General features: G+C 44.4%; 1 long non-coding RNA gene across 1 annotated transcript; it reads left to right on the forward strand.

Annotated features, from left to right (window-relative positions):
* Positions 1-3,217: 3,217 nt before the first annotated feature.
* LOC120963151 (uncharacterized) lies at positions 3,218-5,708 on the forward strand. The gene is made up of 2 exons (XR_005755197.3): positions 3,218-5,284; positions 5,389-5,708. It is a non-coding gene; the product is annotated as an uncharacterized lncRNA (long non-coding RNA).
* The last annotated feature ends 7,247 nt before the right edge of the window (positions 5,709-12,955 follow it).

The following is a 12,955-nucleotide window of genomic DNA, read 5'->3' on the forward strand; positions in this document are numbered from 1 at the left end:
TATTTTCAGGAAGGGTTTATGTAAGAGCTTTGATTTAGCAAATTCCACATACTCAACTATCATATAGTCTTCCATGATTGCTAACAGTTAAAGCATATTTTTAGAACAAATAGCATCCGTCAAACACAGAGGAAGATAGGGGCTTAATGTTTCGCCTCCCAACTTATTTATCATATAGATAATTTTCAACAATAATAATTCATGATCAAATATATTTGAATGGCCATATATGCTTGGATCTTTCCCCACCACATGATGCTTGACAACTAAAGAATAATTGAGGTTGCAATAAGAAGGAATACTATTGACTCTTGCATAAAAGTAAATACATGAAAGTAAAAGATAGGCCCTTCGCAGAGGGAAGCAGAGGTTGGCATGCGCTTTTTAATTTTGGATGTGCAAACCCTTAATGCAAAGGAACGTCACGTTGTATTTCCCTTTGTGATAACAACCTTTATTATGCAGTCCGTCGCTTTTATTTCTTTACCATCACAAGTTCGTACAACGCTTATTTTCCTTTACAATAAAAGATCATACATATTTAGGAGCAATTTTTATTGCTTTTTGCAGCGATGACAGCTTACTTGAAGGATCTTATTCAATCCATAGGTAGATATAGTGCACACTCATGGCATGAAACGGGGTTTAAGTGTTTTGGATGCACAAGTAGTATCTCTACTTAGTACAAAATTTTGGCTAGCAAAAGATACTGGGCAAGCACCACATGTTAGAGGATCCATAACAATATAAATTCTATGCAAATATACCCAAACATAACTCATTATGTTGTCTTCATTGTCGAACTTGAACTAATTTGCTCAAGTTTGAAAATAATTAATGGGGCTCACAATCATAGAAGATGTCCAAGATAGTATATTTATATGTGAAATATCTCTTCCTTCAATATTCTTTCATGAATTGTTCAAGTGACCAATGTTGAGTTTGCTAACTTTCAATAAATTTTACCACCTATACTTCTTATATGTGAATTCATTACTCCCCATGGGATAAGCATATGAAGCATATATAATTTTAGATTTATGATATTCAATTCATTCAACCCTTTACTCATAGGATATAAGTGAAGCATGAGAGTAAATGACAAAACTACTCCAGAAAGATATAAGTGAAGATCAATGACTAGTCAAATAGTTAAATAGCCATGGGAGGACTCTCTCTCATTCAAGATTTCAGATCCAATGATTTTATTCAAACAGCAAGAAAATTAAAATACGCTCCAAGCAAAACACATATCATGTGATGAAAAAAAAATATAGCTCTGAGTAAGGTATACCGATGGTTTTGAAGACGAAAGAGGGGATGCCTTCCAGGAAGGCATCCCCACGCTTAGGCGCTTGAGTCTTCCTTGAATATTACCTTGGGGTGCCTTGGGCATCCCCAAGCTTAGGGTCTTTCCACTCCTTATTCTCCTTGTATCGATGTCTCACTCAAAACTTGAAAACTTCAATCACACAAAACTTAACGGAACTTTGTGAGATGGGTTAGTATGATAAAGTCCAAATCATTCAATTTGGTACTGTCAAGATAAGATTCATAATTGTTCTCACACAATGCCTACTGTACCATATCATTTCTACAATTTATATTGAGCAATATAAGCCATACAAACTAGAAAACAAGCAAACTATGCATTGAAAACAGAATCTGTCAGAAACAGAACAGTTCGTAATGATCTGAATAGCAATCATACTTCTGCTACTCAAAAACTCCTGAAAAATTAGGACACCCTAGGAAATTTGTATATCAATCTTGTGTAAAAAATTCAGATCAAATGCACGCTTCTGTGATTTTTTAAAATTCTGTCAATGAGCGTAAAAGTTTCTGTTTTTCAGCAAGATCAAATCAACTATCACCATAGGAAATCCCAAAGGTCTTACTTGGCACCTTATTGAAAAAAGCTATAAAACATAATTGCTACAGTAGCATAGTCATGAGAACACACAAAAAACAGTAGGGGTAAATATTGAGTTGTCTCCCAACAAGTGCTTTCTTTAATGCCTTTTTAGCTAGGCATGAAATTTTAATGATAATTAATCTCCCAAGCCCAATTCCAATGAAAATTTTATTCATACTATAAAAGATATAGGTGAATTTCAAAGAGCATTCTACAATTAATATAGATTGACAAATATCCAAGCTCAAAATATATAAGTGAAGCACATGAAGCATTCTATAAATTCATTAAGTGAAGCACAAAGAGCATTCTATAAAGCCATACTCAAAAGATTTAAGTGAAGCACATGAAGCATTCTATAAATCAATGAAGGACTATCTCATACTAGAATGGTGCATAAAAGAAAAGAAAGAAAAAATAAACACAAAAGACGCATATCATGTGAACAAAACAGAAACCAAGGTGTACCGATGATTGTTGAAGAAGAAAGATGGGATGCCAACCGAGGCATCCCCAAGCTTAGATGCTTGAATATCCTTAAAATATTTACTTGGGGTTCCTTGGGCATCCCCAAGCTTGAACTCTTGCCTTTCCTTATTCTTCTCATATTGATAACTCCTCAATCTTCGAACACTTCATCCACACAAAACTTAACAAAATCCTCGTGAGATCCGTTAGTATAATAAAGCAAATCACTACCTTTAAGTACTGTTGTAAACTCATTCCAATTTCATATTAGCATTATATATACTGTATTCCAACTTCACCATCGTTCATACCCCTCGATACTACCCATAGATTCATCAAAATAAGTGAAAAACAGGACAGTCTGTAGTAATCTGGAAATTTCGTATACTTCTGTAACTCAAAAAATTCTGAAAAAATAGGACAATCTAAATCATTTTCATAACAGTATGGTGTAAAAATTTCAGAATTTTATCGCATTCCAGTGAATTTAAACAATTCTGTTTCTCGAAGCAAAAGTTTTTGTTTTTGCGCGGCACATAGCAAACAAGCAATCTAATCATCCTAAAGGCAATCCTTGGCACATTATTTTTATAATACAATGGATATATACAAGGGGATAATCATTTTTTATAAACTTTCATGAAAAATTCTACATTGTTTCAATGAGCATGAACACAAGTGTTCAAGGTCGACCTTCAGGCTACTAAGGAAAAGCCTAGCAGTAGCGCGGGTCTGAGGGCTATCAGTAGCGCGGGGTACCGTGCTACTGATACATCACTACAGCTAACACTTAGCAGTAGCGCGTTCCTACCAACGCTACTGTTATAGCTACTTAGTGGTAGCGCTTTCCATACAAGCGCTACTGCTAGTCTAACTAGTAGTAGCGTTTTTCGTGCCCCGCGCTACCACTATTGTGTTTTTCATTTTTTTTATTTTTATTGTATTTATACGCCGTTATATAAATTTTGATACAGTACCAATTAAGAGGTTGTTATATCACTAGTAAAAATGCCCGTGCGTTGCACTGAGCGAAAAAGTAAATATAACCTGCTCCATCAATCAACTTTATTTTTTGTTGTTCAGTAAAACATGATTGTTTTTTTACTTTGAGAAGTTGTTTTTTTAATGAGAATATTTTTTTAAATGGAATCTTTTTTATGGCGATGAACATTCTTTGAGATTGCGACCCATTTTAGTTTGATGTTCAAGTTGATATTAGCCAAACTATGATGTCGATCTCCACTTTAGATGACTATGCCTTAAATCAGGGTGGTAATTTTTAAACGTCTGTGTTTTGGTGGCGGTGGTTTATTATGCACTCGTCCGAACGTCCGGAGACAATTTATATCCGTTGGCGGGTAGGTTATATGTTTTCGATATGTGTATCCTAAACTGTGTATATATATTAGTCTTCTATATAGTTTTCATGTCTTAATAGTCAGTCCGTATGATTTCATGAGGGACACAAACAAAGCTAAATTCAATCTTGTAACAAAAATTCAATCTTGCATCATATCCGGCAACGCGTGCATATAGGTTCACAGAGCAACTACATGCGTGTACGTGGTGACTTGGAGATATTTTCCCCTCCGTGAACGATCCAAACACAATCAAATTCTAATTAAAAAAATATTTATCTTTTTGAGACAAAATAAAAAAACTTTCGCTCCTGCCCACGTGCCAACTCCCATCTAGGGTTTCCTTGCCTCTCGTCGGCGCTGCCGGTCCGCCTCATCTCCTATGATCCTTGGATCATGGAGGCACGATGGATCCCGGCTCTTGCCGGCGGGAGGGCTCCGCTTTTAGATGGTTTTCTGAGTTTAGTTAGGGTTTGTGCCATGCTAAAGAAGACGAGGCGGCGGCGACTTCTTGAAGATGGAATAAGGTCCTCCCTGCCTAGCTCCCGTCCCGGTGATGTTTCAAGCATCATCGAAAGGCGTGTGGAGGTTTCTCTCCGGCGGATCTCGTGGGATCCGATCGGCGTTCGTCTTCGGTGGATCCGACTGGATCCGGTCTTCGTTCGTCTACGTCTGTGTGTCTGCAGGTTGGATCCTTCCGGTCTATGCTTCTCTTCATCGGCGGCGGTTGCTGTTCTGGTGCGCTGGTCCTATGGGGCCTTAGCACGACAACTTCCCGACTGTCTACTACAACAATGTTTGCCCGGCTCCGATGAGGGAGGGGCGATGACGGCGGCGTGCTTTCGGCTTGCTCCAGTGCTTGTAGTTGTCGCTAGGTGGTCTATGGACCTGGATGTAAATTTTACTTGTAGTGTTCTTTGTACTACCTTGACAGTTGATGAATAGATCGGAAGTTTCTCGAAAAAAAAAACACGTATCTCTCAGTTTAACGTTGGCTGATTGCTAAGAAACCAGCAGCCTCGCTGGTGTTCCACGCGTCTGAACACACCCTGCGCACATGACTCGTGTCCAGCAGGCCCACGCACCGCTGCCTCCATACGACCTTATCTTCTTGCCTGGTCGTCTTTCCCGATCCCCATTCCATCGTTCTTCCCCTTGCGCCGTCTGTGCCACCATTTATCTCTCAATCGCCGCTCCTCCTTCAACAACACCATGCCTAATAGGCTCGCCTCTCTCGCGGCCCGGCCGCTGGAGCTCGCCATGCTCTTCTGCGAGAGGGGGAGATGACAGTGCTGGAAGGCGACAGCCACCATGGTTGCGGGACGATGGCAGTTTCCGGCGGCGGCGCTGCGGGATGTTGCAAGGCGGCGACGGGCCACGGCGAGAGGCGTGCTATGACAGCGTCGACAACCGCGGAGGTGCCGCGAGGCTGCGGTGATGCTTCAATTTCCGTGGCTACGCTCGGTGCTGAGCTGCGCTCCAAGGGGCGGCCGCCGGTGCTACGACGACCTGCCGGTGGCTGCGCTGCTACGAGGCCGGCCTGGTGATTTCCCAACTCTATTTTCTTGATTGCTCCGATCTGCACCGACAAGCGGTCCTGCCGAGGTCGTCCGATGTACGGCTAATGTGAGGCCACTGGAGCTGCAGGACTGGCACGGGACGCACGGCTGCTGCCGGGACGACAACAAACGGGGCAGCGACGCCTGGGCCTCGGCCTTTTTTTTTGTTCCTTCCTCGCTGGTACCAGGCTACCAGCTGTGTCTTAGTGGTTGGGGCATGTGGTTGTGCAGCCTAACGACCCGAGTTTAATTCTTAAAATTGACAGGTGATGCACAGGGGCTTTTCCCCATTTATCGAGGATCAAGTTTGGTGTGTGGTGGAACCACGCATCAAAAAATATCTTGATACTCATTTAAAAAATTCTGAGGACCATGTTTATCTTGGTACTCATACTAAAATGGCCGTATGCATCCCTAGTTGGTGCAGAGGCCGGGGAAGTGAAATTCTTCCCCATTTTTAATAGATTGGGCATCGCGTCGAACTATCCCCCTCCCCCTCCCCTCGCGTCGCCTCCCCACAGGCGGCGCCAGGGGCCCCGAAACCCTAGCGCCGCCAGCACCTTCTTGCCGCTGCCGCCGGCGTGGGCCGCGGTGGCGGCGGGCCCGGTGCCGAAGGTCTCTCGGCGGGTGGATGCGGCGGATCCCATCTGAGGCAGCGGGAGCGGCTCCTCTCGTGCGATCCAACGGCGGCGGCTAGGACGGCGAATCCGGGCTGTGCGGCGAGGGCCGGAGCACCATCGCCAGCGGAGCGGCGGCCCTGCATGGACGGCGGCGGTGGCAACGCCCCATCCGGCGGGGTGGGCTGTCCTGGTCGTGATGGTGATGGCGGTCACTGCGGATCCAACGCCCCGTTTGGATCCGTCGCGGGGAGGCCTTCCGCCGACCGGCGGCGCGTGGAGGGACCGGTGAGGAGATGTCGGATCTCCGCCGGAGTACCGACGGCGACAGACGTCTTCGTGGCGAGGTTCCGCTCGGTTCCAGCCAGCCACGAGGTCGGGAAGACGTGGCTTCTGGTGAAAATTGCGCCTGACTGCGGTCTTGGCGGACGATGGCGGCGTCTCAGACGTCGTTCCCTTCTGGAGGCATCGTCGTTGCAGGTCACATCAACCTGATCGGGAAGTTCCGGGGGAAACCCTAGATCTGGGTATACCGGATCGGACGATGACGGTGCCTTCGGTATCGTTCTCCCTCATGGGGGCATCGTTTTGGAGCAAGCGCTGATTGGAGGGGACAAGAGGAGGAGCGGTGTTTCCTCTACTCCATTGATGACGGCGGATCTCGGCGGCGTGGCACAGTGGAGACTCGGCGCCTGATGAGCGGAGAAGGACTCGCGGAGGAGGGTGACGCTGCCTGGCGTCGTGGTGGCGTTGGCGGCAGTTAGACCGGGCAAGGTTGATGCAGTAGTACAGCTCTGAAGATGGATTGGTGGCAGGTGGCTGCGGCGGCCTCATACCCGACAGGCGTCCTGGTTGAGATGCACGCCAGACTGATGGGTGCCCATACCCGGCAGGCGTCCTGGTTGGGACCTCAAGTCTTAGATGTTAGGTTTGGCTGCGAGGTCTGTTTGGTATTAGGCCAAGACTTTCAGCACCCCTACATCAACTGGATAGGGATAGCGACAGATGTTGCTTAGTTTGGTGGCTTTAGGCTTATTGTTGTATAACTCTGTAAGGTCTTGTGTTAATAATTAATAAAATGGCCGTATGCATCGTCCAGATGCAGAGGCAGGGGGTCGTCCTCCTTTTTAAAAAAAGTTGTGTCTTAGTGTCTTTTCTCCTGAGCCGGGGCATGTACGCATATGTTGTTGTTTTCTCTTTAATTGCTCGTATGTGATCTTCCTCCGAGATGTTTTTGTCTTTGCGGCAGGTCTTCCCACATTCTTGTTTGATTCCTTTTGTTCTACTATTTTTCTTCATAGAGATGGCCATGGCCGCCCGATGCCCGAGCGCCGCCGGCCAAGGACCCGCGGGCATCCAGACCCTTTCCATGCAATCCCCATCTCGCCGGAGACCTGAACCAAGTCCCATCCAGTGCCCGTGCCATTCTTCACCCTCCCGCCCCGCAGCTCCGCAGCCCGAGCGCTTCAGCCGCCTCGCGCCCGAAGCATAGGAGAGGAGCTCCCTGCCATGAGCCTCTCCAGCGCCGGCAAACCAGGCCAACCCCGCCTCCTCGCTTCGTAAGAAAGCACAGGGGATTTTATGTAAAATGCAAAAAAACTATTCGTTTTTACTTAAAACAGGACTGCGGGTTAAATTTTCTGAAACAGAGGGACTTTTCTGCAAAATCGCAAGCGACGACGGACGACCAGAAACCCAATTCTCTTTATTATTAGGTAAAGATTATGTCCATGATGAATTAATATATCATTGTGAGGAAGAAACTTGGATTAGATTTATTTGGATGAATCAAAAGTTGAATTAGGACGACGATCCTACTAATTCAACTTTTGATCACTTTTGATCCATCCACATGAATCTAATCTGCGTTCCTTCCACCTATGATATAATAACTAATCATGATCATAATAACAAATCATCATGATCAACATCATCATCATATTAATATACAAAATCTTGCATCATATCATCACCAACAACACTAGCTAATAATCATCATAGTCATTACCACCAACACTATTTAATCATCATAGTCATAGTGTAGCTATCTAATCACCACCAACACTAGCTAATCACTCCTACTGCTCTCTCTCTCACACACAGGTAAAATAACATAGAACATGTGTAGCACTCCTGCTTCATCATATTGGAGCATGCAGATGAACATGTCTCCTAATTGTGGGTTGCGCTTCTGATTGCTGCCCCCTAGTACTTCTCTGCGATTCTTCACAATGTTGCTCCAGTCTTAAGACTTGCTCGCTTCGAGAAATGCTGAATGCACTCATGTGCAATGTAGGATGTCTTGGCCGTAAGCTAACCATTTTCATGCGACCTTTAGCGTCGATCCAATGAGGCACAACTATCATCGGGAGTCCCTGTTGAAGAACATCATAGTAACATACTTAGCAATGAAGTTTAGCTTAAAAATAATGTATGCAAAAGATGCACTGAGGACAAATAGTAAAAATCTTACCATATTTCCTAAATAGATGTGATCGTTGTTTAATACGCACACTAGTGGTCGCACGTTTTGAGTACTAATATTTTGAAGTCTAGGAAAATAACCTGTCTTGACAGTATCAAGATCCTCAAGCCATGAAACATAATGACCTATCTCCTCGCAGTTTAGTTCAGCCCTGGGATAGTAGTAGGTGCAGTATACCAAGCGCCGGACAGGTTTGCTTGAATGGAAATAAGTTGTCAATAGAAATTAGTTGTCAACTATTTTTAAATAAATAATATAAATTATTTAATAAATATGGTTGAGAAACTCACATAATGATAGAACTGGAGGTGTCTGCACATCGAACCAGATGTCGATATTACCTTCAATATCATCTTTCGGACGAATATCAAAGGTGGTAAGCATATCAGGCTCAAATGCATAAGCTTTGCATAGCGCTCTCCAATTTTTGCATTCAAAATAGGTGTAGGTGTCTGCATTGTATAATTTTACGGCAAAAGTATAACCATGCTCAGTCCTCAAGTGAACTCTCTTTACCTCCATACTTTTCATAGGACTGAAACCAATCTTATCCAATACATAAATTCTTGCATGGCAGGGGATACACTAGTAGAATAGTAAAAAATTAAAATTATAAGTTGAAGCAAAAGAAGAAGAAGTCATGCTTAATTATGAAAAAAGACTTGTCGTTGTGACTTACTGTATCCACTTCGAAGGTCTCATCCAGCTTGATGCTGAAGCGCCTACCATTAACTAGGTGAGTCCTGTCGCACATGCCGCGCTCGTCTTCGCAGTATTCGCACATACCGAATTCCTTTTCATTGTCAGACATTTCCTACGTTCATAGTTGAAGCATTAATTGAAAACGATCGAAGGCAACTGCCAGGAAACTCAACACACAGATCACTATTACTCAATATGCAACGGGTTGACTTTAGGTCTGTCGAGTCTTCCTTCCTAAACTCTCATCTCACGTATATGGTGGGAACTTGCGACCGTCGGTGATGATCACTACTCCTCCTTTCCCTCGTGCATTACAAATATTTAGCACAAGGAAAAGAAGGAGAAGCGACCCCTACGACAACAGTCGGCATTCTTCTTCTCTCATATTTGGTGGACACTCCCTCACTGTTTCGACCATCGATGATGATCGCTACTCCTTCTTCCCCTACTGCGTAACAAAGGTCTAGCACAAAGAGAAGAAGGAGAAGCGACCCCCACGACAACAGTCGGCATTCTTCCTCTCTCAAATATATATATTGTGGACACTCTCCCTCACTGAAAGACACACAGGGAGCCGAAACAGACCTAAAGTCAACCCGTTCCATATATCGAGCAATGACATAGAAAAAATGCCCTATGTTTTGCCGAAATATCATTGAATTCCCATTATGGAAAATCACAAGCACTCGATATGCCCTACATTGTAGCACAAGTCATGCTAAAATTCATGAAAAATTTCGGCATGACCTTTGCTAAAGACAGGACATATCGAGCGCCTGAAATTTGCCGGGACGGAAACGAATCAACATTCCGGCAAAATATAGGCCACTCGGAGGCACATTGCAAACAAGAACACCAAGACATCCTCTATATTCAGAATGCATCATCATCGACATCAATGACATGGCAACTATATAGCACTAGCATTTTCATCATCGACATTTACAACACATTATCATTTGGCTATTCTCACCTAGATATCTTAAGGGGTCGACGATGGGGACGACTGTGGGGATGAGGCAGGGGCAAACTTGATTTTTGCATAAACAAAATATATTAACCACTTACTATAAATAAACAAGTTCTATTAAGCACTTACTATAAATAAACTAATTCTATTAAGCACTTACTATAAATAAACTAGTTCTATTTAGCACTTGCTATAAATAAACTAGTTCTATTAAGCACTTACTATAAATAACCTAGATAATTAACCTAATTAAACTATTTAACCTAGATAATTAACCGAATTAAACTAGTTAACCTAGCTAGTTTGAATTTTTACTAATTTACTAAAAAAATCTACTCTATGCAAGAACAGAGTGAGGAGAGATGAGGGAGGGAGGAGGGAGCAGGGGGTGGGCGAGGGAGGAGGATCGGAGGAGGGAGGAGAGAGGAGGAGGGGGAGGAGAGAGGAAGGAGGAGGAAGGAGAGAGGAGGAGGGGGAGAAGGGCGGTGGGGGAGGGGCGGGCGGAGGAGGAGGGAGGAGAAAGGAGGAGGAGGAGGGAGGGGGCGGCCGGAGGAGGAGGGAGGAGGGCGCGATCGAAGGAGGAGGGAGGAGGGGGCGGCCGGAGGAGGAGGGAGGAGGGCGCGATCGGAGGAGGAGGGCATACCAAGGGAGGAGGAGGAAGGACGGCGGCGGCAATGCGGTGGCGACGGCAATGGGGCAGCGGTGGAGGAGTGAGGCGGTGGGGAGTGAGGGGAGGAAGAAAATGGTCGGGCGCAGGGGGAGGAAAATTTGGGGTAAGTCACCGATAGCAGTAGCGCGGTCCCAGGAAGAGCGCTACTGTTAAGACCAATAGCAGTAGCGCGTTCCCAGGAAGAGCGCTACTACTATACCTAGCCTGCCGGCAACGGTGTGGCAATTATAGTAGTAGCGCTTTTTACCAGGGACGCGCTACTGCTACTTATATAGTAGTAGCGGGCCTGCACACAAGGCGCTACTGGTAAGTAGCAGTAGCGCATGTTTTTGTCCATCTCTACTGGTAAGCTTCTGTGTATAAGGTTTTTCCTAGTAGTGTCACTTCTCCAATGCATAACTTTCCAATCACTTCTCTTTTTGAAAAAGTTTCTAGGCATAAGAGGCAAGTAATTTTTTTGTATTTTACATTTTCTAATTTTTTTGTTTGTTTCACCCACAACTAAGAAAACAAAAATGAAAGGTAAAACAAAATCTACTTAGTGAAGAAAGCAAACAAGCATACACAAAAATATTAACCCCATGCTATTGCTCCCCGGCAACGGCGCTAGAAAAGAGCTTGATAATCCCCAAGTGCAAGGAATCATCATAGCAATTCCAAAGGTGGAAGTGATAAGTATGGTGTGTCGAACCGACAAGGAGCTAAAGGTAAGATCAATATTCTCCCAAGTCCTATCTGCCACTGGTACGACTCTATGTACATGGAACATTTGCTTCCATCTAGAAACAAGAAATAAAACTATGTTGTGGGTATGAAGAGGATAACTTTGCATGATATCGGAGAACTAAAATATAAAAATAGGTGTTGTTATCATAAAGTTATAATATATTACTATATATATTATAAAGAGCGAGTGTGGAATAATGATGGGTCGGTGTGCGGAATTATCGTAGGCAATTGTTAACAAAATCGGTAGTCGTCATTACAATTTCATATGAGGGAGAGGCATAAGCTAACATACTTTCTCTTCTTGGATCATATGCACTTATAATTGGAACTCTAGCAAGCATCCGCAACTACTAAAGATCATTAAGGTAAAACCCAACCATGGCATTAAAGTATAAAGTCAACTTTATCCCATACGCAACAACCCCCTTACTCGGGTTTATGCTTCTGTCACTCAAGCAACCCACTATAAGCGAATCATGAACGTATTGCAACACCCTACAGCGGGAATCCTTCACGTGTGCGCAGCACGGAAGGCACCATAGGACTGCACCAAAATAAAACATACAACTAAAACCAATCTAGATCATCAATCAACCCAAAAGACAAAGGAAATCTACTCAAAACAGCATAGGATGGCAACACATCATTGAATCATAATATGTGGTATAAAGCACCATGATCAAGTAGGGGATTACAGCAGGGTGCGGGAGAGTGGACCGCATAAAAGAGGCGAGGAAGGTGATGAAGATGGTGATGTTGAGAAGACGATCACCGCGGTGATGGTTCCCCCGGCCGCACTCAGGCACCACCGAGAGAGAGGGGGAGAGAGTCTCCCCCTTGTGCTTCCTCCTCCATGGCCTCCCCCCTAGATGGGGAGAGGTTCTCCTCTGATCCTTTTCCTCCATGGTGATGATGGCCCCCTCCGGGATCCTCCTCCATGGTGATGATGGCCCCCTCCGGGATCCTCCTCCATGGCCTCCGGTGATGATGGCCCCCTCCGGCAGGGTGCCGGAGAGGGCCTAGATTGATTTTTCGTGGCTACAGAGGCTTGTGGCGGCGGAACTCCCGATCTAGTATAATCCATCAGGAGTAATTCCCATAATTATATTACTTATAATTTACGAAAAATCCCATAAGTTCTTGTTGATAATCTTCCATGAGTTATTCCATAGCATAATATAGATACTGTATTATAGTATGGTGTTATTCTTTTATAATTTACCATGTAATTAAGAGGCGGCGACAAGGTAGGAGCACCCTCCCCGGGGGTAGGGCGACCCCCCTACCTTGTCGTCGCCTCGGGACTCTTCTGGTCCAACTCTTGTGCTTCGGGGTTCTATTTTGGTCCATAAAAAATCACCGTAAATTTTCAGCCCATTCCGAGAACTTTTATTTCTGCACAAAAAACGACACCACGGTAGTTCTGCTGAAAACAGCGTCAGTCTAGGTTAGTTCTAATCAAATCATACCAAAACCATATAA

This window comes from Aegilops tauschii, chromosome 4 (assembly GCF_002575655.3).
Source record: "Aegilops tauschii subsp. strangulata cultivar AL8/78 chromosome 4, Aet v6.0, whole genome shotgun sequence".
NCBI classification, from domain to species: domain Eukaryota; kingdom Viridiplantae; phylum Streptophyta; class Magnoliopsida; order Poales; family Poaceae; genus Aegilops; species Aegilops tauschii.